This window comes from Arachis hypogaea, chromosome 11 (genome assembly GCF_003086295.3).
Source record: "Arachis hypogaea cultivar Tifrunner chromosome 11, arahy.Tifrunner.gnm2.J5K5, whole genome shotgun sequence".
NCBI classification, from domain to species: domain Eukaryota; kingdom Viridiplantae; phylum Streptophyta; class Magnoliopsida; order Fabales; family Fabaceae; genus Arachis; species Arachis hypogaea.
Window position 1 is genome coordinate 81,161,099 of NC_092046.1, and position 23,731 is coordinate 81,184,829.

At 38.0% G+C, this 23,731-nt stretch overlaps 2 non-coding genes across 2 annotated transcripts; both read left to right on the forward strand.

Moving 5' to 3' along the window:
- The first annotated feature begins 1,356 nt into the window (after nucleotides 1-1,356).
- LOC112725989 (small nucleolar RNA R71) lies at nucleotides 1,357-1,464 on the forward strand. The gene has a single exon (XR_003165064.1). It is a non-coding gene; the product is annotated as a small nucleolar RNA R71 (small nucleolar RNA).
- Nucleotides 1,465-22,942: 21,478 nt separating this feature from the next.
- On the forward strand, nucleotides 22,943-23,051 carry LOC112726075 (small nucleolar RNA R71). Its single transcript, XR_003165143.1, has one exon. It is a non-coding gene; the product is annotated as a small nucleolar RNA R71 (small nucleolar RNA).
- The last annotated feature ends 680 nt before the right edge of the window (nucleotides 23,052-23,731 follow it).

A 23,731-nucleotide genomic window follows, 5' to 3' on the forward strand; every position in this document is an offset into this window, starting at 1 on the left:
AGGAGTTATCAAACTCAAATATGATTGATAATTGTTATCTTTGCTAATTGAATTGAACTTCAATAATCCCAATCTATCCTTAGGGATTAACTAGGATTTGAAGATCAAACTAATTAGTCACTTGATCTTTCTTTACTTTAAGTAAAGACTAACTGGGTGGAATTAAGATTCAATCTTCATCATCATTGATAAGGATAACTAGGATAGGACTTTTAATTCCTCATACCTTGCCAAAAGTTTATTTTACAATTATTTATTTACTTTACAGTCTTTTACTTATTTCAATTGCAATTTAAATTACTTGTTCCTCATCTTAAAAACCCCAATTTACAATCTTCATAACCAATAATAAGAACATACTTCCCTGCAGTTCCTTGAGAAGACGACCCGAGGTTTAAATACTTCGGTTATCAATTTATTTAGGGGTTTGTTACTTGTGACAACCAAAATGTTTGTAAGAAAGGTTGATTTCTTGGTTTAGTAACTATATTTGCAACAAGAGTTTACTATAACTTCTAAACCATCGATCTTCAGTTCTTTCAGTAGCATTACCTGAACTTTGGCTAGGAGCTTGCTTGGATAAGTATCCAACTTGTGCTTCAAGTTTCTGAGTAGCAGCATCTTGGTTTTGCAAATTGGATATTACTTCCTCTTGGAATTTCTTCATGTCTTTAAACTACTTGCAAAAGTTTGCTATCATAGCTTCCATTTTGGCCATTCTGTTTCCATCCTGTGGTCATAGTTGGTTGAAATTGGGGTGTTGAGTGTGGTTGTTGTGCTTTGGTATGGTGGCTGTGAATAAGTGTTTTGTGTGGTCTGGTATGGTTTTTGGTTGGAGTTTTGGTGAGTGAAGTTGTTATACTAGGTTGAATTATGGGGTCTATGGTCTTGTCCTTGGTTTTGTTGGTTCCCCCACCCAAAGTTTGGGTGGTTCCTCCAACCAGAGTTATAGGTTTTAGAATATGGATCATTAGCTTGCCCAAATGAATTTCCAAGGTAATTAGCTTTCTCCCAGTTAACTCCTTCTTCTGTGTCCAACTCTTCTTGGGGTGATGGTTGAGTGTGGATAGCTGCAACCTGATTCTTCTCCATTTGCTTGGTCAATTCAGTCAGTTGCTTGGAGATCATCTTGTTATGGGCCAAGATTGCATCTATATGGTTTAATTCCAAGACTCCCCTGTTGTTGCTCCTATCTGAGGTATAAACATACTCATTGTCAGCTACTATTTTTATAACATCAATGGATTCTTCAATGGTCTTCTTCTTATTTAGGGAACCTCCAGATGAGTGGTCTACAACTTTCTTTGAATCATGACTCAGCCCTTCATAAAAGATATGGATTTGCACCGACTCATTAAACATATCAGGTGGGCATTTCCTTGTCAAATATTTGAATCTCTCCTAAGCTTCATAAAGAGTCTCACCATTCTACTGTCTGAATGTCTACACTTCAGTTCTCAGCCTGTTTACTTTTTGTGGAGGGTAGAACCTTGTTAAGAATCTGTTCATTACATCTTCCCAGGTTGTCAAGCTTTCCTTGGGAAAGGATTCCAGCCTTTTTGATGCTTTGTCCCTCAAAGAAAATGGAACCGTAGCAATCTATAGGTGTCAGGGTGAACACCATTAGATTCAATTGTGTCACATATCCTTTGGAATTTAGTGAGATACTCATTAGGATCCTCTTGGGCACTTCCTCCGAAGGAATAGTTGTTCTGGACAAGAGTTATGAGCTGAGGCTTCAATTCAAAATTATTAGCATGGATAGTTGGCTTTTGAATGCTACTGCCACAATTGCCTGGATTTGGATTGATGTATGATCCCAGAACTTTCCTCTCCTGTCCAGCAGGATTGACTCCACCTCTCCTTCATGGTGATTTTCCATATCATCCTCCATGGTTATATCAAAGTCTTCTTCCTCTTCTTCTGTACCAATAGCCCTCTTTCCTCTTACTTCCCTCTTTAATCTCAGAAAGGTTCTTTCTGGCTCACTATCGAATGAGGTTGAGGTTTCCTTTCTCCTACCTGTCATACAAATAGCACAATAAGCAGCAACCAGCAAGAACTCACAATTAATGAAAAAGGGTGGTTAGAGCAATTGAGGCAATTAATCAAACAGTTAATGAGTTAGTGAGTTAGTTTTGTTGGAAAGTAAAGAAGTAAGAGAAATTATAGAGAAATAACTAAAAGAAAATTGCAGAAAACAAAAATGAACAACTAAAAATGAAATTCAATAAATCAAAAGAAAAGAAAAGTTCCCAATCTAGTTATCCTTCAATTTAGTAATTGTCAATACAAAACCAATCCCTGGCAACGGTGCCATAAACTTGATTCACAGAAATTTGTCTCTCAACAAATTTCCTACCGGCAAGTGTACCAGATTGTCGTCAAGTAAAAACTCACTATTGAGTGAGGTCAAATCCCACAGGGATTGGTTGGTTGATCAAGGTTAATTGGAGAATTATACTAGTTGAACGAAATCAGAATTGGATGAGAATGGCAGAAAGCAAAATTTGGCGGGAATCTTAAATTGCAAGAAATTAAATGACAGAATCTTAAATTGCAAGAAATTAAATGGGAATGGGGTTTAGTATGAAATTAAAGAAGCAGAATGTAAAAGAATGGGTAGATCAGTGATGGGGAAACTCATTGGGGTCAGGAGATGTGAGAATTCTCCGGATCAAATTCATTTTCATCTCTTCCTCAATCAATGCATTCATTGATCTCCTTGGCAATCTTAAGTGATTAGATCCTAATTCCTTGATAATCTAATCTCTCTAAGTATGAACAATTGCCTAATTCCTTGATTTAAGTGCTCATGGAAAGAAATAAAGTTTGGTCATTGATTATACCACACAAATTCATAGATCAAAGTGTTGGTAGGATTACATATCACTATATCCATCCAAACCCCAATCTAAACTATTGTGAGAAAGTAATTCTAGCATGATCTCCTTATTCGTCTTCCAAGGTTCTGAAGAGATCCAATTATGAATAGCTTCTTTCCCAAGATAACTATCCAATTGGATGAAGAACAAAAGCTTTCTAGTAAAATCAAGAGAAAAGAAATAAGAAAAGAATGAAAACTAGTATTGATCCATTGAATTTACACAGAGCTCCCTAACCCAATGAAAGGGGTTTATTTGTTCATAGATCTTAAAATAAAAATTGGAATTGAAAGATACATTGCTGGAAATTAAAATTGAACAGAAAAGTAAAAGTGCAGTAAGTGTAAAAATGGAAAAAAAGTCCCCCTCTAACTTAAATTCTAAACTATTTATACATTTTCTTCCATTGATCTTCAATATCTGAATTGAGCTTTTGGCCTTGATGGAATTGGGTTGAAAGAGCTCCAGTTGGTTTCCCTTACTTTTGAGAAGAGATCTGTTTGAATTGCCGAGTTCTGGTGCTCAGGTTGGAGTCAACGTTTAAGGGCCAACGTTGACTCAAACGCCTTTCAATAAAACCAGATGAATTTGCTGTCATTGGCAATTGACTTAACGTTGAAGGGCCAACATTCTGCTACCCACGCGTATGCGTTCCTGGCGCGTCTGCGTCCATGGGGTAAAATTGCTCATCCATACTTGTGCGTGCTGCACGCGTGCGGGTGGATGCAAGAATTATCATTTTCCAGTTTTAAACCAAGCAGAGGAGCATTGGCCTCAACGTTGGACTGGCAACGTTGCCTCCAACATTGGTCAATCCACGCGTGCGCGTGAGATGGTGTTTTTGTGGAAAAAACTAATTTCCAAACACCTATAACTCACCGGCAAGTGTACTGGGTCGCATCAAGTAGTAAAACTCACTTAGAGTGAGGTCGATCCCACAGGGATTGATGGATCAAGCAACTTTAGTGGGTGATTAGTTTAGTCAAGCTAATATTGAGTGAATTGTGTGAAGTTGATCAACATAAAGTAAATTGCAAGGAATTTAAAAGATGCAGAAAGTAAATTGGATTGAAACTTAAAGATCAAGAAATGTAAATTGCAGAAACTTAAATGACAAGAAATGTAAATTGCATGAAATGTAAAAGAGGGCTGGGATGCTGGAAATTAAAGAGAGCAATAGAGCAAGCAATTGAAGAGATCTTGAGAACAAGTAACAGGAAATTTAAAGTGCAAGAAAATTTAAATTCAGATCACAGTAGCTCAAATGTAAAGTGTAGATGAACAAAAGTGCAGGAAAGTAATTTGAGAACAATGAGAACAGAAAGCAAAAATCACGGAGAAGGAAATTGCAGCAGAAAAGTAAATCAGCAATCTGAAATCTCAAAAAGAAATTAACAATTTCAATGAAACAGTAAAAACAGAAGAGCAGCCAAGAGCTCAACTCAATTGCAAAATAAAATTAAAGATCTCAGGAAATCAAGAGACTAGAAAACAAGTCTAGATCTCACTCCCTTCCTAGATCAAATAGAGAACAAGATGCAGGAAGATTAAAGATGAAAGCAATAAATGAAAACTCATATTCTCTTCTTTAATTCTTTGAAATTATGCAGAAGAACAACCAAGAGAAATCTTAGACCAAGAGGGAAACAGAATTCCTTCACTCCTCAATCCAAGATTCAAATTCAAAGAAAGAAAAACTAGAAGAGAGAGCTCTCTAATCCTAATGCTCCCTAGTGGAGCCAGCCTTCTCAATGGAGCTCTCTAAAGAAATGAAGCAGATGCCTTTTTATAGGCTTTTCACAAAATAAAAATGAAAATGAAAAATGAATTTCTAAACAAATTACAATTAAAAATAAATTCCTAAGCTAACTTATTCTTGTTCCTTGAAATGATGTCCATGGGCTTTTAAATTTTGGTGCAAGATTGAATTAATTTGATTTTTGGACCATGGGTCACACTCCCACGGCAAAGCTCTCCCCAAGAGCTTCAAAGCTCTCCGTAAGAGCTCTATTAGAAGCACCCCTTTGTTTTGGAGAGAAACTCCAAGTTCGAACCATGATGGAAGCATTTTGTGAGCTCTTTTTCTTACATTTTCATGAGGAGAGCGCTACTTCCTTGCTTCCCTTGGTCTCCCTCTTCGAATCCTGGTGGAAGCACTTTGATTCGTTTTTGCTTGTTTTTGGCCCTTAAAGATATCTTTCATTCGTGCCACAATTCTATGCCAAATATGGATTGCCGTATATCATTGGAAAGCTCTGAATGTCAGCTTTCTAATGCAACTAGAAGCACATCAATCGGATATCTGTAACTCAAGTTATAGCCCTTTGAAGGAGGCATGGTCATGCTGTAAGCGCCCAAGTTTAACTTAGCCAAAATTTTTGCTTCCAAGCTCATTTTCCTTGATTTTTCCTTGAAGAAGCCCGAAAAAGCTCTTGGGCAAAGCTCTTGGCAAGAGCTTTGCATGTGAGCTTGCCTTGCTTCCTTCTTTCATGTGCTTTTGATAAAGCTCTTGGCAAGAGCTTTTAAGCTCTTGGCAAGAGCTTGGCTCTTGATTATCTGAAGTAAAGCTCTCCACAAGAGCTCTAAGCTCTTGGCAAGAGCTTTGTGCTCTTGCTCCTTGTTTTGAAACACGCTTTTCTTCCCTTGGTTTGGTCATGGGCCACGCTTTTAAAAGCGTGGCTTAAGACTCCAAAGTGTGCTCCAACATCAAAGTGTGCCCCAAAGCTCTTTTTTTTTCTCCTTTTTAGCTCATTTTGTGCTTCTTTGCTTCTTTTTCTTCTTATTTCCTACAAGATTTATAAAATTAAAATATCAAGGAAATATACCAATTAAGTACAAAAGCATTCAATATTTAAGCACAAATCATCAATTTCTTGTATGAAAAAGCATAGAAAAACATGACATGGTGACATGTCATCAGCGTGCTGCACGCGTGCGCTTGGATTCTCAAAAACTAGGCCCACGCGTACGCGCCATAGACGCGTACACGTCGTTGTGCATTTTCAAATTCAGATTTTGGAGTTCACCATCGCACACGTTGGCCTTCAACGTTGGAGGTAGCGTTTGGGGTCCAACGTCACCCACCCATGCGTACGCGTCAACCACGCGTGCACATGGATTGCCAGAATTTCCAATCCATGTGTATGCGTACAGTGCGCGTGCGCGTCGCTACAGTTTTTTAGAATTTCCAGAAAGCTCATTTGTTCACAACATTGGGGGTAACGTTGGATTTCCAACGCTCCCTCCAACGTGAGCATCAGCAATTATGCAGACAATTGCTCTGCCTCTCCTTCAACGTTTGAGGCAACGTTGGTGGTCCAACTTTGCCACCAACGTTGCTTCTTCTTCATCTTTTCTAGGCTGCTTCTTCAACCTTCCTCTATGCTTTCTTTCACCTATCATAAACCCATATATGCATCAAAGCCTTGCTAAAGTCATGAGAATTCTCATCATTCTTAGCATACAAGTAATTATAGCATAATTCTCATAAAATTGCATCAAATTAATCATGGTTGAATGAATCTAGGAATACATAAATTTCTAACCCAATTGCTTACTTATAGCTCAAGAAAGTGCATAAAACCTATTAAAAAAAGGAAAAAGGCTAGTGAAACTAGCCTAAGATGCCTTGGCATCAGCTTCCTCACTGGCATTCAACTGTTGTGAATTCTGTCTCTGGACTGATGTACATGATCATGACTCTAAGACTGAAAGAAAATCAAAATGAAAATAAAATAAATAAAGTTGAGTAAAGTTGGGTTGCCTCCCAACAAGCGCTCTTTTAAAGTCACTAGCTTGACCTTGAGCTCTTTATGGAGGTGACTATGGGCTTAGATTTTTGCCCCTGGTAGTGAATTTTCTTTCTATCCTCTCATGAATGAGCTCTACATGCTCTAGAGATAGGACACGGCTCACTGTATGTGGTAGGATTAGATTCTTAGTGAAGACAACTCTCATGCCAGGTGAGAGGCCTTCAATTGGGACCTTCTTGTCCCTCCAACCTTTAGGTACTTTCTTTTTAGTACCTTTGTGCTTAGAGCTTATTGAAGGCTGCCCAACACCAAACCTAGAATTGATGTCTGGGGGCTCTGCAGAGCTCTGCACAGAAAGAGAGGGTTGGCACACTAGGTGTTGCACTGTTATCTCGCTTTTAGAAGGAGAATTGGGATGAGGCATCTTGAATAAGATGTGGTCCTCCCCTATCTTTAGGGTTAGTTCTCCCCTAGCCACATTAATGATAGCATTAGCTGTGGCTAGGAAAGGTCTTCCAAGGATGAGACAGTCATCCTCATCCTCTCCTATGTCCAAGACAATGAAGTTTGCAAGGATGTAGTGGTTTTTAACTTTAACCAAGACATCCTCCACTAAGCCATATGGCTTCTTCGTGGTCTTGTCTGTCATCTCTAAAGAGAGGTGTGTAGCTTGTACCTCAAGGATTCCCAACTTCTCCATTACAGAGAGTGGCATGAGGTTGATGCTTGACCCTAGGTCACACAGAGCCTTTTCAAAGGTCATAGTGCCTATGGTGCAAGGAATCAGAAAGCGTCCAGGGTCTGAAAGCTTCTGAGGTAGCTCTTGCTGAACCAAAGCATGGAGTCCTTTGGTAAGCAGTGGAGGTTTTTCCTCCAGGGGCTTTGTACCAAATAGCTTGGCATTCAGCTTCATTAGAGCTCCTAGGAAATGAGCAACTTGCTCTTCCCTAGTGTCTTCAACCTCATCTGAGGATGAGTAGTCATCAAAATTCATGCACTAAAGAAGTGCATTCTAAGGAACCTCAATAGTCTTTATGGTTTCCTATGGTTCTGGGCTAGAGGGTTCTTGAGTGGGATTTAGGCACTCAAAGGGTGTTCTAGGGCTGGCATTCAACGCCAACTCTATCAGCTTATTAGGCGTTAAACTCCCTCGCTGTCCACCCTGATTGTCGTTTAACGCCAGTCCCTCTAGCATTCAGGGCGTTGAACACCCAGCAGGGATGTCTTTGTTGGCGTTCAACGCCAGCTTCCCTGGGCTGGTAGGCATTGAATGCCAGTGAGGGGTCCCTCACTGGCGTTCAGCGCCAGAAAGCCTTCCTGTTTGGGCGTTGAACACCCAGCCAGTGCTCCCTAGTTGGCATTCAACGGCAGCTCTGCTCCAGGATGGGCGTTAAACGCCCAGTGAGGGCTTCCTCACTAGTGTTTAACACTAGGCTTACTGCCATTGTAGGCGTTGAACGCCCAGTGAAGGCTTATTCACTAGCATTCAACACCTTCCCATTCTCCTCTGATTCGGCCTCTACCTCCATGTTATGGCGTTGTACTCTTCTCTAGGATTAAACTCAGTATTACTGGAAAGAGTTTTAGGAGGAATCTCAGGGATCTTCTTGCTCAGTTGACCAACATGTACCTCTAAGTTTCTAATAGAGGACCTTGTTTCATTAATGAAACTATGAGTGGTCTTAGTGAGGCTGGAGACTAGATTGGCTAGTCAAAAAAGCTCTACTTAGAGGTCTCCATATTCCCTTGAGAAGACGGGAATGGTGGTTTGTTATTGAACCTATTCTGGTTCCTACCACCTTGATTAAAACCTTGCTGAGGTTTCTAATGATCTTTCCATGAAAGATTAGGATGATTCCTCCATGAAGGGTTGTAAGTGTTTCCATAGGGCTCTCCCATGTAATTCACCTCCTCCGTAGTGGGTTGATCAGGATCATAAGCTTCTTCTTCAAGATAAGCTTCCTGAGTATTGCTAGATGCAGTTTGAATCCCAGTGATATGTTGAGAGATCATGTTGACCTGTTGGGTCAGGATCTTATTCTGAGCCAGGATGGCATTCAGAGTCTCAACTTCATAAACTCCTTTCTTCTGAGAGATTCCATGGTTTACAAGATTCCTCTCAGAGGTGTACATGAATTGGTTGTTTGCAACCATCTCAATGAGTTCTCTAGCTTCTGCAGGCATTTTCTTCAAGGGGAGGTATCCACCTACAGAGCTATCCAAGGAAATCTTGGATATCTCAGATAAGCCATCATAGAACACTGAAGAGAACGGAAGATTGACGGTTTAGAAGTCAGAATAAATTTTCGTTGCAAGTATAGTTTCTAAACCAAGCAACCATCCTTTCTTACAAACGTTTTGGTTGTCACAAGTAACAAACCCCTTTAAAATTGATAACCAAAGTATTTAGACCTCGGATCGTCTTCTCAAGAAATTGCAGGGAAGTATGATTTATTATTGGTTATGCAAAGGTATATTTTGGGGCTTTTAGAAGTTTTGAACAAGGAAATAAATTGCTAAGAAAAATAAAATAATAATTAATAAAACTCTTGGCAAGGTATGAAAATCAGAAGTCCTGTCCTAGTTATCCTTATCAATTGTGATGAGAATTGGATTTTTCTCCCACCTTGTTAACCTCTAACTATGAAGGTAAGTTAAGTGGATGAATTAATTTGAATCCTCAAGTCCTAGTCTTTCCTTGGGAAAGCCTGGAGTTAGTGGAACTCGATTTAATTGTTGAAGAATTCTAATTTTCAGTCAACACCTCGAGTTTGATAACTCAAGCGTCACCAATTATTTAACCAAAGCCAAAAGGAAGAAAATATCTAAATTAGATTGAAAGCATTCATAAATAGAATAAAGCAATCATAAATCTGAAACACATCAAATTACGTTTAAACATAAATTCAAATCTAACATGGAAAGTTTATAAAGTAAATTGGGAAAATAAATAAAAGGAACGTCGAACCTGTGATTGAAGAAGTTAAAATCCTAAATCCTAAGAGAAATCCTAATCCTAAATCCTAAGAGAGAGGAGAGAATCTCTCTCCCTAAAAGCTACATCTAAAACTAAAAATTATGAATTATGAGCTGGTGATTATGAATGAATGGATTCCCCCACTTTATAGCCTCTAATTTGTGTTTTTTGGGCCGCAAATTGGGTCGTAAACAACCCAGAAATCGCTGGAGAAGAAATCCGCCATGCTGATTTTCGTCACTGCGACGCGTCCGCGTGGAGCATGGGTTCGCGTCGTCTAGCGTCAGGGCAACTATGGCATATTATATATCAAATTGAAGCCCCAGACGTTAGCTTTCCAATGCAACTAGAACCGCATCGTTTGGACCTCTGTAGCTCAAGTTATGACCGTTTTAGTGCGAGAGGGTCAGGCTGACAGCTTTGCAGTTCCTTCAACTTCTTGTATTCCTTCTACTTTTGCATGCTTCCTTTCCATCTTCAAAGCCATTCCTGCCCTGTAATCTCATAAAACACATAACACACATATCAAGGCATCTAATGGTAATAAGAGAGGGTTAATATTAGCAAATATAAGGCCAAGGAAGCATGTTTTCAATCATAGTACAAAATCAGGAAGGAAAAAGTAAAACCATGCAAATAGTATGAATAAGTGGGTAAAGAGTTGATAAAATCCACTCAATTGAGCACAAGATAAACCATAAAATAGTGGTTTATCAACCTCCCCACACTTAAACAATAGCATGTCCTCATGCTAAGCTCAAGAGAAGCTATAAAGGAGTGAAGAGAAATGGTAGAATGTATGAAATGCAACCTATCTATATGAATCCAACTACATGAAGAATGCTTTTTCCTACTTGGTTTAAAAGTAAATAAATTCTCCAAGAATAAATATGAACTGGATTTTACTAATTCAAATCACAGAATAAAGTACAAGTAAACTTTCAAAAGAAAATAGTCTCATGAAAGCCGGAAACAAGGAATCGAGCATCGAACCCTCACTGGAAGTGTATACACTCTAATCACTCATGTGTTTAAGGTTCAATTCTCTCAATCCTCTACTAACCTTGCTTTCTAAGGCTTGCTTTTCTTCTACCAATCAACACAAATTTGATGCACAAATACACATATCAAGAGGTCTTTTAAGAGTTGTAATGGGGTTAGGGTCAAGGTAGGATTGTATTTGGCCAAGTGGACTAAAATCTGAATCCTTAATTAACTTAAACTTTCCACCTAACTTTAGACAATCCATGTAATCATAATACCACATCTAAGTATCGATTAACCATGTTTTCCATATATTCATGCATTCTAATTTCAAGTACAGTACATATGCATTACTTTCACCACTTACTTTGGGGCATTTTGTCCCTTTTTTTTTTTTTTGCTTAATTGCTCTTTTTTCTTTTCTTTTTCTCACTTCTTTTTTTTTATTTTCTATATATATATATATATTTCTTTTCTTTTATTTTTCTTAATGCATTAAATTATTGGATGCATGAATAATGTCCTAAACATTTTTTTTCACATTTTCAGAAAATTCTAACATACTCAATTCTCAAACCAAATGTTTCCAGATTCAACTTTCCCCATACTTAATTCATGAGCACTCTGACTAGTCTAAGCTAACCAAAGATTCAAATTAAGGACATTATTGTTTTCCACTTAGAGTTAATGATGTGCTAAAGTAAAGAACAAAGGGGTATAATAGGCTCAACATTGGTTTGCAAAGAATAATGAAAGGGTAAGCCCATATGGGTATGTAAGCTTAGTGAAACAAAGGCCTCAATCATGTAAGTGTATGCATAGATCAAACCATAGAAATATAGAATTAAGCAAGACAAAGATCACAATTTTAGAGAGAAAAAACACACACCAAAAATAAAATATTGGTTGGTAAAATGCAACCAATTCAAATAGGCTCAAAATCTCACTGGTTTTGTGTGTTCAAGCTCTAAACCATGTTCCAGTATAATATTTCTTCAAACAAGTTTAACATTAAATTTTATTCAAATTAGTGAAATGCTCTAAAAGGTTTCTTGAAAAAGAAAATATTACTTCAAACAAGTGATAAAATATGCACAAAATCAAATAATCATGCAATCAAACATGCAAATGCAACAACTAACAAGGAAAATAAACCATTGGTGTTGAGATAGAAGAGTAACTAACCCATGGAGATCGATATCGACCTCCCCACACTTAAAGATTGCACCGTCCTCGGTGCATGCTAAGATGTACAAGTGGACAGGCTGCTCCAACTAATGTCTTTCTCTATAGATTGTGCAGATTGACTTGCATGTCTCCCCAGTTAGAAGCTTTCCCTTTTTCTTCCTCGGTGGCCATCCTGAAAGAAGAGAAAAAGAAGGAAAGTAACCAGAAATAAAGATAAGAACATAAATAAAATATGGGTGTTAATGCCAAATAATAAAGGTCTCAATTACATGGTAGCTACATCATGCAAGTGAGAAAATGGAAGTAAATGGCATACCAGTGGTGCAAAAGTTGCAACAAATGGGGGAGAAGTGTGGGTAATGAAAGACAATATAAATTCATGTCAATGCAAAAAGAATACCAGTATTATAAAAATTAGCATTGACATATAATTGATAATACCCAATCAGAATAAAACAAGTCATGAAGCACCAGAATAATTCAAGAAAAGATGTAACAGTTGAATAAGAAAATTTAACACCAATGGAAAAATAATGAATTTAGAAAAGAAAAAAAATATGCACTAAATTAAAATGTAATGAATGAAAGTATGAAAATGAAATAAAATAAAATGAAAGATAAGAGGAATGAGAAGGGAAAGAAGAGAAGAAGAAGTAAGTAAGAAAGGAGGGAGGAAAAATTAGGATTGAGGAAGAAAAGATAAGATTTTTGGCGCTGATTTGGATAAGCTGTGCGGCGGAGGCGACGCGGACGCGTGGGGTACGCGTTCGCGCAGATGGCGCCTATATGAGTCGACCCGGTCGCATCGGTCACGCGGACGCGTGACTCGTTTGGTGCTACTGGCGCGAGGGCAACCTCGCGGTCGCGCAACTCTCTGTTTTAAATGCATTTTGCTAAAAATCTGGGTGACGCGGTCGCGTGGGTGACGCGATCGCGTGGGTGACATGATCGCGTGAATGGCCTTTCTTTTAAAAATGTCGCGGACCTGTGGGGCACGCGTTGCGTGGTAGGGCTGGTCCTTCTAGCATCATTCCAGCCCAGCTCCATCATAACTCTCTGCCATACACCTCTTTACGTCGATTTTGCAGGGCCACGCATTCGCGTGGGTGACGCGGACGCGTGGAAGGCATTTTTCCCACGTGACGCGGACGCGTGGATCAATTTGTGCCAAAGGCACGCCTCCAGCCACGCTCTCGCGTGACTCTCTGTTCACTTTTCTTTTCTTCCTAATGTACTTGTGACGCGGACGTGTCAGTGACACTACCGCGTCGTGTGCGTGCTTTTCCTCTTTTTTTTTTTTAAATGCAAAATGCAGAATGCAGTATGCAGATGTTATGAATAATTCCAGGTTCAATGAAATAAAATAAAATTCAAAAACAAACAAAACTAAATAAAATTATAGTTGAAAAAAGGAACGATCATACCATGGTGGGTTGTCTCCCACCTAGCACTTTTAGTTAAAGTCCATAAGTTGGACATTTGGGGAGTCCTTTGTTATGGTGGCTTGTGCTTGAACTCATCCAGGAATCTCCACCAATGTTTGTGATTCCAATGGCCTCCGGAATCCCAAACTAGGCGCAGAAAGCCTTCTAGCAGGTTAAAGCAAGTGACAAGGCCCCAAGAGTGTTGATTTCTAGACTGAATTCCGGGGTCCCAGATTTTGCTTTTACACCCGTCTTCTTGTTGATCATCCTGATTCCATCCGGGTGGCACGCAATTGAAATTCTCACTGAGACATCCAAACAGCTTCCTAGACCCATACAATTTAGTATTCTTTCAACCGTGATACTTTAGTTTAGAGCATGCAACCATATTGAACCTTGCATGACAATTCCTACCACTGATCATCTCCCGCTTGCCCTTATAGCCACAAAAAACTCTAAGCTGACCATCTGTCTCAAGCAAAGCATATTCAAGTGAGCTAATTAAGGCTAGAGATGAGAGATTTACCCACTTGAATGAAGGGATGGATGGTGATGGTTTTGGGGGAGAGGTCTCCAACAACTTTGGCAAGGTGATTTCCAGCTCAATTCCCTTGTGCTCTTCTTTGACAGTTTTCACCTCTTTGCAAGCTTCTTCAATATCAATCTCTTCCTCTTGGTAGCTTTCTTCCAATTCAATCTCTTTTTCATTGTTCACCAAGGGCATGGGAGGTTGTGCTTCTTCTTCTTTAATCTCCATGTCAAGTCCAATGGGAGAGGATTCAAATGTAGATAAGAATTCATCAATGATGGAATCCATCTCTTGATCATCCCCTTCAAAGTCTTCAACCATGATATGCCTTGGAGGTTGTACACCCTCCTCAACATCAATTTCAAACATCTTTGAAAGAGGCTTTATAACTTGACTTTCCCATGGGGGTTCAGCATCTCCTAAGTCTTCAACCACTTCTTCCTCTTCAATAATTATAACTTTCTCCACTTGTTCCAGTACAAAGTCATGCTCCATACTGTCCACTGGAGTTTCTAGTATCTCCTTCATGCTACGTTCTTCATTAGATTGTCCACATGAAGCCATGGGGGTTCCTTGAGTGTCCGAACATCAGGAAGGTAATCGATTAATCACTTGATTCAATTGGTGAAGGGTTGCATGAAATTTTTCCATTGTTTCCTTGAGACGCTCCCTTGTTTCTTGGGGTGATGGATATGGACATGGTGCATATGGAAGTGGTGGTTGTTGGGGGTAATTGGATTGAAATTGGGGTGGATAAGAGTTAGGGTCATATGGAGGTGAATGGTGGTAGTTGGCTTGTGAGTGTAGTGGTTCAAAGCTATGTTGAGGAGGTAGTTTACAGGCGTATGATGGGGCTTGTTGGTAATTACAAGGGAGTCCACCATATTCATCATCTTGGTATGCACCTTGGAATGGCTCTTGACCATAGCAAACTGGTGGATGTTGGTTGTCACGGAAGGGTCCACCATAACTATTGTTTTGACATGCATTGTGGAATTGTCGTGGTCCATGGTATCTTGGAGGGTGTTGTTGCCGAAAGGGTTGATCAGATCCTCATGGATCCTTCCATCTCTGATTGTTTTGACCTTGATGCATGTTCCTGTTATAATTTCCATTCCTTGCAACAGCATTGGAACTAAACTCAAAGCGATGGGGTGAGAATTCATAATAGCAAATAAAAATTAAAAACAAAAATAAAAACAAATTTAAATTAAAAGGTTATTGAAATTTAAATTTTGAATTTGAAAATTACATTTTGAAATTTGAATTTTAAATTTTGAAATGTAAAATTTGAAAATTTGAATTTTAAATTTTTGAATTTTGAAATTTGAAATTTGAAATTTGAAATTTGAAATTTGAAATTTAAATATTGAATTTTGAAATTTGATTTTTTTGAAATAAGATAAGATAAGATTTTGAAAAAGATATGATTTTTGAAAAAGATATGAATTTTGAAATTTAAAACTAAGATAAGATAAGATAAAAATTTAAAAAAAAAATCTGAATTTTTTTTAATGCAAATTTCAAAAATTCAATTAAAATAAAGAGAAAAGATATTTTTGAATTAAATGAGGAAAGAGAAAAATGATAAAATGACACTAAATTTAAAATTTTTAGATCAAAATGAAGAAAACAACTAAGAACAACTTGAAGGTCAAGATGAACACGAAGAACAAATTTTTGAAAAATTTTTAATAACTAAATAAACACCAATAACCTCTTAATTTATGAAAAAGCAAAAATAAAAACAAAAATAAAAACAAATAAACATGCAAAAAGTAATATTTACAATAACCAATAATAAGGCACACGTTTGCAATTCCCCGGCAACGGCGCCATTTTGAAGAGAACGGAAGATTGACGGTTTAGAAGTCAGAATAAATTCTCGTTGCAAGTATAGTTTCTAAACCAAGCAACCATCCTTTCTTACAAACGTTTTGGTTGTCACAAGTAACAAACCCCTTTAAAATTGATAACCGAAGTATTTAGACCTCGGGTTATCTTCTCAAGAAATTGCAGGGAAGTATGATTTATTATTGGTTATGCAAAGGTATATTTTGGGGCTTTTAAAAGTTTTGAACAAGGAAATAAATTGCTAAGAAAAATAAGTTAATAATTAATAAAAGTCTTGGCAAGGTATGAAAATCAGAAGTCCTGTCCTAGTTATCCTTATCAATTGTGATGAGAATTGGATTTTTCTCCCACCTTGTTAACCTCTAACTATGAAGGTAAGTTAAGTGGATGAATTAATTTGAATCCTCAAGTCCTAGTCTTTCCTTGTGAAAGCCTAGAGTTAGTGAAACTCGATTTAATTCTTGAAGAATTCCAATTTTCAGTCAACACCTCGAGTTTGATAACTCAAGCGTCACGAATTATTTAACCAAATCCAAAAGGAAAAAATATCTAAATTAGATTGAAAGCATTCATAAATAGAATAAAGCAATCATAAATCTGAAACACATCAAATTACGTTTAAACATAAATTCAAATCTAACATGGAAAAGTTCATAAAGTAAATTGGGAAAATAAATAAAAGGAACGTTGTACCTGTGATTGAAGAAGTTGAAATCCTAAATCCTAAGAGAAATCCTAATCCTAAATCCTAAGAGAGAGGAGAGAACCTCTCTCCCTAAAAACTACATCTAAAACTAAAAATTTTGAATTATGAGCTGGTGATTATGAATGAATGGATTCTCCCACTTTATAGCCTCTAATCTGTGTTTTCTGGGCCGCAAACTGGGTCGAAAGCAGCCCAAAAATCGCTGGAGAAGAAATCTGCCACGCTGATTTTCGTCACTGCAACGCGTCCGCGTGGAGCACGCGTTCACGTCGCCTAGCGTCAGGGCAACTATGGCATATTATATATCAAATCGAAGCCCTGGACGTTAGCTTTCCAACGCAACTAGAACCGCGTCATTTGGACCTCTGTTAGCTCAAGTTATGACCGTTTTAGTGCGAGAGGGTCAGGCTGACAGCTTTGCAGTTTCTTCAACTTCTTGTATTCCTTCCACTTTTGCATGCTTCCTTTCCATCCTCCAAGCCATTCCTGCCCTGTAATCTCTGAAAACAGTTAACACACATATCAAGGCATCTAATGGTAATAAGAGAGGGTTAATATTAGCAAATATAAGGCCAAGGAAGCATGTTTTCAATCATAGCACAAAATCAAGAAGGAAAAAGTAAAACCATGCAAATAGTATGAATAAGTGGGTAAAGAGTTGATAAAATCCACTCAATTGAGTACAAGACAAACATAAAATAGTGGTTTATCAAACACGCCTATGATGGACCACTCTGAGAGTATGTCAGGAGGACATCTCCTAATCAGTTGCTTGTACCTTTTCCAAGCTTTATAGAGGGATTCACCTTCTCTTTGTCTAAAGGTTTGAACTTCCACTCTAATCTTTCTCATCTTTTGAGGAGGAAAGAACTTAGCCAGAAAAGCATTAACTAGCTTTTCCCAAGAGTCAAGACTCTCTCTAGACTGGACATCCAATCAGAACTTAGCTCTGTCTCTCAAAGCAAAGGGAAAGAGCATCAGCTTGTAGGCTTCGGGATTAACTCCATTAGTCTTTACAGTATCACATATCTGCAGGAATTCTGCTAAGAACTGATGTGAATCTTCAAGTGAAAATTCATGAAATTTGCAGTTCTGCTACAGAAGAGAGACTAACTGAGGCTTAAGCTCAAAATTTTTAGCTCCAATGGCAGGTACAGCAATGCTTTTGCCATAAAAATTAGAGGTAGGCATGGTGAAGTCACCAAGGACCTTTCTGGGCTCCTCTTGTGGTTCGGTCATGTCCTCCAGTTCTTGTTCAAAATTTTCTGAGAGGTCTCTTCCGGAGTGTTGTGCTTTAGCTAGTTGTAAACGCCTCCTCAGAGTCTTCTCAGGTTCAGGATCAGGAGTCAAGAGGGATTCTTTATCCCTGTTCTTAGTCATAAACAAGAAGCAAAGAAAAATAAAGAAAAGAAGAAAGCTCTTTATGCCAATTGGCAAGAAGTTCCTCCTTAAAGTCAGAAGTAAAGAAAGAAGAAGAAGAAAGAAAAGAAGTAAAAGAAAAATACCTTGGATATAGTAGATAAGAGTAAGAAGATAGAAGAAGTGAAGATGGAAGAGAAATCACAAGAAAGCTTTTTGTGCCAATTATCAAGAAGCTCCAAGTGAGATGTGAAGAAGAAAGAAAAGAAAATAAAGAAGTTGAGGTAGAAAAAAAGAAGGAAGTATAGTTCAAATAAATAGAGATGAGAAGAGAAGAAGTATAAATAGAAAAAGTAAACAATACTTAAAATATTTTTATTTTTGTTTAATTAATTAATTAGTTTTCGAAAATTAAGTTAAATTAATTTAAAGAGATTTGAATTTTAATTGTTCAATTTTCGAAAATAGAGGAGGGAAGAAAAGAAGAAATTTTCGAAAATTAAGAGAGCAAAGAGTTAGTTAAGTGGTTTTGAAAAAGAAGAGAGAGAAGAAGATGATATTATTTTCGAAAATTAAGGAGGGAAAAGTTAGTTAGGAAGTTTTGAAAAATAATAGAGAAGATAAGATATTAATTAAGAAAAGATTTAAATTTTAAAATAAAATAGAAGATTAGATAAGAAAAGATTTAAAATTAAAATTTGAAATTAGAAAAAGATAAGATTTGAAATTTGATTTTGAAAAAGATAAGATTTTTATTTTTAAAAAGATTTTATTTTTGAAAACTTAACAACTAAGATATGATAAGATAAAAATTTAAAATCAAAATCTGAATTTTTATTGTTATTTTCGAAAATAATGTAAAAAGATAAGATAGAAAAGATATTTTTTTATTTTTGAATTTTATGATAAAAGAGAAAAACACAAAAAAGACACAAGACTTAAAATTTTTAGATCTAGCACCCCTTTATTTTCGAAAATTTGGAGGGAAACACAAGGGGACACCAAACTTAAAAATTTTAAGATCAAAACACATAAAAGACTCAAGAACACTTTGAAGACTCACAAGAACACAAAGAACAAAATTTAAAGCTTCAAAGAACACAAGAACATAAAAAGAACACCAAACTTAAAATTTTTAGAAAATTAAACAAAGATTTTCGAAAATTAAAAGAAAATTAACAAGAAAACACCAAACTTAAAGAATTAACACAAGAATTAAACAAAGAAACTATTTTTGAAAATTTTTTGAAAGAAAAACTCAAAAGGGACGAAAAACTCAACAAGAACAAAAAGAAAAGACTCAAACTAAGAACAAAGATTAAACAAGAAAACAAAAAAATTTTCTTGAAAAGCTTTGTGAAATTTTCGAAAATTTGAGGAAGAATATAAAAATAAAAGACTCAAAGACTCAAACCAAGAATACAAACAAAGACTCAAATAGAGAAAAGACAAATATTTTAAAAAAGGGAAGGAAGAAGTTTTAAAGTTTTTTGAATTGAAAAACAGGAAACAAGAACATGAAAGACTCAATATCAAGAACAAAAATTGAGCAAAGAAAAGAAAAATATTTTTGAAAACTTTTTGTGATTTTCGAAATTTAAAGAAGAAGAAAACGAAAATTAAAAGACTCAAAAAATAAAAATTACTTAATCTAGGGAGCAAGACAATGCTTCAGTTTATCCAAACTCAACAATCCCCGGTAACGGCGCCAAAAACTTGGTGCGCGTGTACACAAACCCCACACTTTTCGTACAGCAGGAGTACCAGTAAGTGCACTGGGTCGTCCAAGTAATACATGAGCGAGTCAGGGTCGATCCCTCGAGGATTGTGGCTTAAAGCAAGAAATGGTTGTCTTGCAGGTCTTAGTCAGGTGGAATCAGAGAGTTTATGTAAACCTTGAATCATTATATGCCATATATGGAATTTGTAGTAGGAATAGGGTTGAGAGTCGGAGTTGCTTTGTCTTTCTGAATGAACTCTGGTATTACTGTCTTCTTTGCTTGTGAATGATCTTCTTCTATGGCAGGCTGTAAGTGATCAAAGCCATTGTCCGTGGTCATTAATCTCCTCTGCTACAAGTCAAATGCCATTGCTTATGGTCATTCAATCTGACGGAGGGTGAAGCTCTAGTAGTTCATTCTCTTGGCGATCCTACTCAAAACGCCACAGAAAAGATCCAATCTTCCAGATTAGAGAACGCTGATTCTTTGAATTCTAGCCTATACCACGGAGACCCTAATCTCCCTGGAAATCAGCTGAACTGTTGGCTCATGCTTTCCGGCCAAGTATTCACACGAACCCAAGTAGACGCGGGTTTTTGTCAGGCACGTTCATCTTAATGTGATGAACAGAGCTAATTTGTCAGAAAATCCTATTGACCACGATGAAGATCGGATATACATCTTAGAGATAGATCAAACACAGATCGAAGAAGAAACAGTAATACTTTTATTAATTCATAGGACTCAGCAGGGCTCCTCCCCTCAACTTAGGATGTTTAGAAACTCATTCTGAAATAAAATACAATGCAAAACGTGTATGATATGCGAATATGGTAAATAAAGGTTTGAATTACATAAATTTAATCCCTTAAATACAAAACAAATTACTAGTAACGGTAAAACAGTCTATTTAGTGCTAAAATCCACTTCTGGGGCCCACTTGGTGAGTGTTTGGGCTGAGCTTTGATGAGATCCACATGCTATGAGGTCTCTTGGGCATGGAACGCCAGCTTGGGGGTCCTCTTTGGGCATTTGTACATTGGTCTCTGCTCGTTGGGCGCTGGACGCCTGGAAAAGAGCAGGAAGCTGGCGTTGGACGCCAGTTTTGAGCCTTCTAATCCGAAGTAAAGTATGAACTATTATATATCGCTGGAAAGCTCTGAAAGTTAGCTTTTCACAGCCATTAAGAGCCCTCCATTTGGACTTTTGTAGCTCTAGAAAATCTCTTCCGATTACATATGGGTCCGATTTGGACAACATTTGCAGTGCTTTCTCTGTCTCTGAATCAGACTTCTGCTCCAGCTCCTCAATTTCAGCCAGAAAATACCTGAAATTTCCCAAAAACACAAAAACTCATAGTATAATCCAAAAATTTTAATTTAACACTAAAACCTATAAAAACTTAATAAAAACTAAACAAAAACTACTAAAAACTATATGAAAGTGATGTCAAAAAGCGTATAAAATATCCACTCATCAGGAAATAACTATGAATATAAACTAACAAAGCTCAAATGAAAATAAACTAAAAGAAAGAAAAATAGAAATACTCTACTCATGGTTGGGTTCCCTCCCAAAAAGCGCTTTTTTTCCGTCACTAGGTTCACGGACAGCTCCTTTACGGAGATGGATAGGGGCTCAGAATTTTACCCCTTACAGTGAACTTCCTTCTTGTGCTCTCATGGATGAGCTCTACATGTTCTAAAGACAGGATCCTGTTCATAGTGTCTAGAATGATTGGACTGTTAGTGAAGACCACTCTCATTCCGGGTGAGAGGTCTTCAGTAGGGATCTTCTTGCCCCTCCAGCCCTTAGGCACTTTTTTCTTGCTGCAATCCTTCTCAGAGCTTGATGATGGTTGCCGCACACCAAACTTAGAGTTGGTGTCTAGGGGCTCTATTAGGCTCTGTATTAAGAGGAGTGGTGGAAGCACTAAGTGCTTGTCAATTGTGCCTTTTCTAATTGATGTAGAGTGAGATTTATGAACCTTGAACACAAGACAGTCCTCATTCAGTTGCAGGACTAGTTCTCCTCTTTCTACATCAATCATGGCTCTTCCAGTGGTAAGGAATGGCCTTCCAAGAATGATGGACTCATCCTTGTCCTCCCCAGTGTCAAGAATTACAAAATTAGCTAGGAGATAAAGGTCTTCAACCTTCACTAGGACATCCTTCACCATGCCATATGCCTTTTTCAATGACATGTCTTCTATCTCTAATGAAATGTTGGTAGCTTGCACCGCTAGAATTTCTAGTCTCTTCATTATAGAGAGAGACATGAGGTTGATGCTTGACCCAAGGTCACATAAGGCCTTCTCAAAGGTGATTGTACTTAAGGTACAGGAAATCAGGAAGTTTCCAGGGTATGCCCTCTTCTGAGGCAGCTTTCTCTGAACCAGGGCACTGCACTCTTGGGTAAGTGCTGGGGGTTCTTATTTCAATGCCTTTGTTCCAAATAATTTTGCATTCAGCTTCATGAGGATTCCCAAGTACCGAGAAACTTGCTCTTCTCTAGTTTCCTCTTCCTCATCAGAGGAGGAGTATTCTTCAGACTCCATAATCTGCAATAGGGCATTCAAGGGGACCTCTGTGGTCTTCTCATGAGTTCTGATTTCCTTTAGTTCTTCAACAGGAAGGTCCTTAGTGGGCGTTGAACGCCCATCCTCTCCTATTGTGGCGTTCAACGCCACAACTTGCTCCTCCTTGGGCGTTGAACACCCAGCTACTCCCTTGTTGGAGTTCAACGCCAGAAGCTCCTCTTCAGATTCGGCCTCAGCTCCTGTAGTGAGGGCCTTGCACTCTTCTCTTGGGTTTACTTCAGTGTCACTTGGAAGAGTGTTAGAGGGGATCTCAGGGATCTTTTCACTTAGCTGACCAATCTGCACCTCCAGATTCCTGATGGAGGACCTAGTCTCTATCTTGAAACTGTGAGTTGTCTTAGAGAGAATGGAGACTATAGTGGCTAAGTTAGAGAAGCTTTGTTTACAAGTCTCCATCTGTTGCTGAGAAGGTGGGAATGGTCTGTTATTAAACCTATTCTGGTTTCTTCCACCTTGATTGTTATTTAAACCTTTCTGAGGCTTCTGTTGATCCCTCCATGTAAAGTTGGGGTGATTCCTTCATGATGTATTATAGGTATTCCCATAAGGCTTATTGTTAGGATTCCCTGAGGTATTTCCCATATAGTTAACCTCTTCCATCATAGGTTGATCTGGATCATAGGCTTCTCCTTCATAAGATGCCTCTTGAGTGCTGCCAGCTGCAGCTTGCAATCCAATTAGATGCTGAGAGATCATGTTGACCTGTTGGGTCAGGTTCTTGTTCTGAGCCAATATAGCATTCAGAGTGTCAACCTCCAGGACTTCTCTCTTCTGAGCCACCCCATTGTTCACATGGGTTCCTCTCAGAAGTGTACATGAATTGGTTGTTTGCAACCATGTCAATTTGTTTCTCTGCCTCTTCAAGTGTTTCTTTAAGTGAAGTGATCCACCAGCAGAGTGGTCCAAAGCCATCTTAGACATGTCAGAAAGACCATCATAGAATATATCTAGCATGGTCTAGTATAAATCATGTTAGGAGGGCATCTTCTAATCAATTGCTTGTACCTCTCCCAGGCTTCATAAAGGGATTCACCCACATTCTGTTTGAAGGTTTGAACTTCCACCCTAAGCTTGCTCAGCTTTCGAGGTGGAAAGAACTTGGTCAAGAATGCATTGATAACCTTCTCCCAAGAGTCTAGGCTTTCCTTGGGCTGAGAATCCAGCCATAACCTAGCTCTGTCGCTTATAGCAAAGGGGAAAAGTATCATCTTGTAAATCTCTGGATCCACTCTATTAGTTTTGATAGTATCACAGATCTGCAAGAAATCATAGATAAATATGTTGGGATCTTCCTCTGGAAGTCCATGAAATTGGCAGTTCTGTTGAACTAGAGTGACCAGTTGAGGTTTCAGCTCAAAGTTATTTGCACCAATGGTAGGTATAGAGATGCTCCGTCCATAGAAGTTATAAGTGGGTGCACTAAAGTCACCTAGGACCTTCCTTACATCTCCTTTATCATTGGGATTGGTTGTCATGTTTGTATTCTCAACTTCTTGTTCGAAAAGCTTTGTGAGCTTACCTCCAGAGTGTTATGCTCTAACTTGTTGTAAATGCCTCCTTAGAGTCCTCTCAGGTTCAGGATCAGGATCAAAGAGAGGTTCTTTATCTCTGTTCTTGCTGATAAAGAAGAAAAAGAAAATCAAGAAAGAGAACGAACGGGAGTTTCTATGTCAGAGTATAGAGAACTCCCTATGAGATATCTGAAGAAGAAGAAGAAGAAGAAGAATGAATGAATGTAGAAGATGAGATGGAA